Source organism: Lepus europaeus, chromosome 15 (genome assembly GCF_033115175.1).
Source record: "Lepus europaeus isolate LE1 chromosome 15, mLepTim1.pri, whole genome shotgun sequence".
NCBI lineage: Eukaryota > Metazoa > Chordata > Mammalia > Lagomorpha > Leporidae > Lepus > Lepus europaeus.
In genome coordinates this window covers 44,348,200-44,353,062 of record NC_084841.1, presented here as the reverse complement: position 1 = coordinate 44,353,062, position 4,863 = coordinate 44,348,200, and the positions used below count along the sequence as shown (strand labels likewise).

Genomic DNA, 4,863 nt, shown 5'->3' with positions numbered 1-4,863 from the left:
GTTTCTTTGCTTTGCAGGAGCAAGGCACGAGGTACAGGCCTGCCTTGTTCCACATGGCACGGTGAGATGCTCCTGGCCGAGGGCACTGTGGCAAGGCAGCCCTGCAAGTGGGGCTTACAGGAATGGTGGGTGCCAAGGCTCATCGACCTGTAAAGTGTGTTCAACATCTCGGTACAAGAGATCCTCTAACACATGAGGAAGCAAAACATTTGCTCTTTTTTTTTTTTTGGACAGGCAGAGTGGATAGTGAGATAGAGAGAGAGAGACAGAGAAAGGTCTTCCTTTTTGCCGTTGGTTCACCCTCCAATGGCTGCTGCGGCCGGCGCATCTCACTGATCCGAAGCCAGGAGCCAGGTGATTCTCCTGGTCTCCCATGTGGGTGCAGGGCCCAAGGACTTGGGCCATCCTCCACTGCCTTCCCGGGCCACAGCAGAGAGCTGGCCTGGAAGAGGGGCAACCAGGATAGAATCCGGCACCCCACCCAGGACTAGAACCCGGTGTGCCGGCGCCTCAAGGCGGAGGATTAGCCTGTTAAGCCATGGCGCCAGCCAACATTTGCTCTTAAAAACACAGCACTAAGCATCACAAAGCTTCCCCTCCAATCTACTACTGGAAAACACTCATGCCACGAGACCCCAAGGTGTCAGGAGAGAGAGAGAGAGAGAGAGAGAGAGAGAGAGAGACACCTGTTCCTCAAGAAGAAGAAGAAAAAAAGACAGCAATACATAAAGTTTTTAAAAAATTTTTTTAAAAAAGATTTCTTTTATTTATTTGAAAGACAGAGTTACATAGTGACGTAGAGCCAGAGAGAGAGAGAAGTCCTCCATCCACTGGTTCACTCCCCAAATGACTGCAACAGCCAGAGCTGAGCCGATCTGAAGCCAGGAGCCAGGAGCTTCTTGCAGGTCTCCCACTTGGGTGTAGGGGCCCAAGGACTTGGGCCATCTTCCACTGCTTTCCCAGGCCATAGCAGAGAGCTGGATTGGAAGAGGAGCAGCTGGGTATTGAATCGGCGCCCATATGGGATAATACACATATGTGTATAATACACATCAGGGCTGGCACCACAGGCTGCGGCCTTAACCAGCTGCGCCACAGCACTGGCCCCAGAGCTTCTTTTTTAATGAAACAAATGCAAAAGATGTACAGTCAGTCCAAGTTGTGCAGTCCACAAGCATGGAGAAAACAAACAACATGCCAGCGTTGAGGACAGATGGAGTTAACCCAAGATGAGGCTGGACTCACCATCAGGAGGGTTTCTCCTGGACAGGACCATGGCATAGGCATGGCGGGTACGGACTTCTCTTCACTCTGCCCCAGGCTGGCTTGCAAGTCTGTGTCCACATTTTCACGAATATCACCTTCTTCCTTCAGATCAAAGAAGTCTCCCGAGCTGGCTTCTCTGCAGCCCGATGACTCCGGCTCCTCCCTGCTGCCACCAGACTTGCACCTGCAGTCTTGGCCCGGGAAGGGGGATTTTCTTCAGGGGTCCCAAAGATGCTGGAGGCCATTTTGTTCTTCCTCACGGGTTGTTCTGTTGGTTCATCGAAGCTCACTGAAAAGTTGGATCCAGCAGCTGGAGGCCGTAAAACCAGGGAGCTGTTCCTGCTGCTGGGGCTGACACCCTTGTAGGTGGTGGTTGTGGTCATGGCGCCAAGGAGCTGGTGTGGGAGTGGAATGCTGAAAGTGTCGGACCCAAGGGGCACAGGGACACTCCAGACTCCACAGCCGGCCGCTGCTGAGAGCGACTGCCACTGAAGCCACTGGCACAGTTGAATTTTGTCCCAAATACGAACCCCTAGGACTGAAGAATGTGACTGGGACTGATGCTGTGGGATAGTAAGCTGAGCTTCTGCCTGCAGTGCCGGCATCCCATATGGGTACCGGTTCAAGTGCTTGTGGCTCCTCTTCCGATCCAGCTCTCTGCTAAGGCCTGGGAAAGCAGTGGAAGATGGCCCAAGTCCTTGGGGCCCTGCACCCACGTGGGAGACCTGGAAGAAGCTCCTGGCTCCTGGCTTCGGATCAGTCCAGCTCCAGCCATTGTGACCATTTGAGGAGTGAACCAGAGATGGAGGACCTCCCTCTCTCTCTGTATCCCCCTCTGTCTGTAGTTCTGCCTCTCAAATAAATAAATAAGTATTTTTAAAAAAAAGAAGGTGGGGTGGGATCTGGGGGTGTGCAGGGTACCAGGGGGGCTGAGGGAATGGGTGCTAGTTAAGGTAAAAATCAATGAAATAAAGTAAAAAAAAAAAAAAAAAGAATGTGACTATTTGGATGCAGGATCTTTTAAGAGGTAATTAAATTAAAATGAGGTCATAAGTGTGGGTTTCAATCCAATATGACTGATTCCTTATAGGAAGAGGAAATGTGGGCATGGGCATAGAGGGGCAATGACGGGACCCAGGAGGAAGACGGCCTTCTGCAAGCCAAGGAGAAAGGCCTCGGAAGAAACGGGCCCTGGCAACACCCCGAGCACAGACCACACTGTGAGGACCAAGTGTCCTTTGATTCAGAGGCCCAGTCCATGGTGCTCAGGTACGGCAGCCCGAGCGGACCAACAGCCTCTGCTTCCGTTCCAGGCTGTTCTCCAGGGCACTTCCTCCTGCTCATTCTGGGGCCGTTTGCACAGCAGCTCTCCACTACCCTTAGCTGTAATTGTGTTTCCTCCCACCTGAGGGATGAATCTCATCTCCTGCTCTTTGCTTAGTCTCAGAATTACTCAGTGGACCTGAGAAATGGCTGCTGGCCTGACTTGAATGTTGAAATGTGTCGTGGCTTGGCAGATGCGGTGAGGTGACTTCTCTTAGAGTCTGGAAAATGAACAACGAGTTCCACATAACTAGTTTCTGTGGTGGACACAGACGTGTAGTATCTGGAATCTTCTGGCCCCATGCCCTGCCTTTTTAAAATTGTTCATTTTATTTGAAAGGCAGAGAGAGAGAGAGAGAGAGAGAGAGAGAGAAAGAGATCTTCCATCTCATGTACTGGTTCATTTTTTTTTCTTTTTATAGATTTATTTGTTCATTTGAAAGGCAGTTACAGAGAGGCAGAGGCAGAGGTCTTCCATCCACTGGTTCACTCCCCATAGGCAGCAACAGCTGGAGCTGCACTGATCCGAAGCCAGGAGCTTCTTCCTGGTTCTCCCATGGATGCAGGGGCCCAAAGACTTGGCCTCTTTCCCAGGCCATAGCAAAGAGCTGGATCAGCAGTGGAGCAGCCAGGACTCCAACCAGCGCCCATATGGGATGCCGGCCCTGCAGGCAGCACTGGCCTTACCCGCTAAGCCACAGCGCTGGCCCCTACTGGTTCATTTTTTAAATGAGGTCAACAACCAGGACTGGGCCAGGCCGAAGCCAGGAGCTGGGAACTCCATACAAGTCTTCCACATGGGTGGCAGAGACCAAAATATTTGAGTTATTATCTGCTGCTTCTCAGGCTGTGCATTGGCAGGAAGTTGGATAGGAAGCGGAGGAGACAGGCACCCCGAGATGGGATATGGGCATCCATAGTGGGGACTTACACACTGTGCCAAGCACCCACTCTCCTAGATCCTCTTTCATGGGTGAAGGCCTTAATCCCTCCAGCGGGGGGGAAGCTACGGGAAGACAGTCTTCAGCTGTCAGCTCTCATCGACGGTGAACAGCTCACCCAAGATCAGCTGGTGTTTCAGGGCTGGCCTGCTGCCACGGACAGACAAGTGTGGGTGTATAAAGGCCTGGTTCGCTAGTCGCCGTTCCGGACAGCTCTGGAGGGCCGTTGGCTTGAAGCACGGCGCTTGGCGTTAGGTGAGGCCTTCCTCACCCTGCTTTCCAGCCCTACCTCTTTCTGGTGTGGATCTGACAAAGGTCTGGCATGAGAACTTTTGTCAAGGAGTCAGTTTCTGGGAAGGATTTCATACCCGTGAATTACTATTTTTGCTGTAAACGTGTGGCTGTTCTTACCGACAAAAGAAGGGATATGTTAGATCTACAGTAATTATGTTTATTTTGTCATGTAAACTCTGCGAAAGAACAAAGGTGGGGAGACGCCATGTAGGGTAAGAAAATAGGTGGTAATTACTGAATGGTAAAAGAGTATAAATTAGTGTCACGAATTTAAAATTGACTTTATTATCATTTTGGTTATGCTAAGTAACGTGATGTGCCAGCAGTCATTCCAACAGATTAACATTGTGCCCAGAAACGATCTGTGAACTAGTTTAGCTGCTGTGCCGTGTGCTGCATCTCTCACCTCAATTTCCATTGGGAGCTGTTTGCCGCTTAAGTTTTTTTTTTTTTTTTTTTAACCAGGAGCATCCAACCAAATTCCTTCTATGAGGGAGGAAAAAAAAAAACAACTTAAACGAACTCCCTCACTGCAGCTGCATCTCCAAATGTGCTCGACAAAGATAAGACGTGAGCCTCCGCTGCGTGAAGCAAGTGGCCAACCGAGGGCCCGGCATGCTATGTTCGCTTTGTTCTGCTTTTAGCTGTGAGCAGGGACATCCAACATGACTCGCAGGTTTGCCTGCAGGCAAAGAGCGAGCAGGGACGTGCAGAAGGGCAGGAAAGGGAGGCTCACAGGTGCAAGAGGTGGCGAGGGCAGCAGAGGTAAGGGAGCTGTTTGGAAATGGTCAGCTGTGTGTTATTAACATTCAAGCCTACAGCTCCTGGGTTGGAGTACTCACATTCAAGCATTCTGGCTTGCTGTCTGGCTGCATGAGCTTGAGCAAGCTCACCGAACTGTTCTGCACTGCAATTTGCTCCAGCATAAAATAAGAAGCATGATCGTTCTTACCCCATGGATTTGTCTTCATGCTGATTAAATAAGTTATTACATGCCTGGAATGAGATTGCTTGATAGATGGCAGGCCTGGCCTTTCTT

At 50.6% G+C, this 4,863-nt stretch overlaps 1 pseudogene; it reads right to left on the bottom strand.

Annotated features, from left to right (window-relative positions):
* Positions 1-1,219: 1,219 nt before the first annotated feature.
* LOC133774582 (jupiter microtubule associated homolog 1-like) lies at positions 1,220-1,649 on the bottom strand (annotated as a pseudogene).
* Between the last annotated feature and the right edge of the window lie 3,214 nt (positions 1,650-4,863).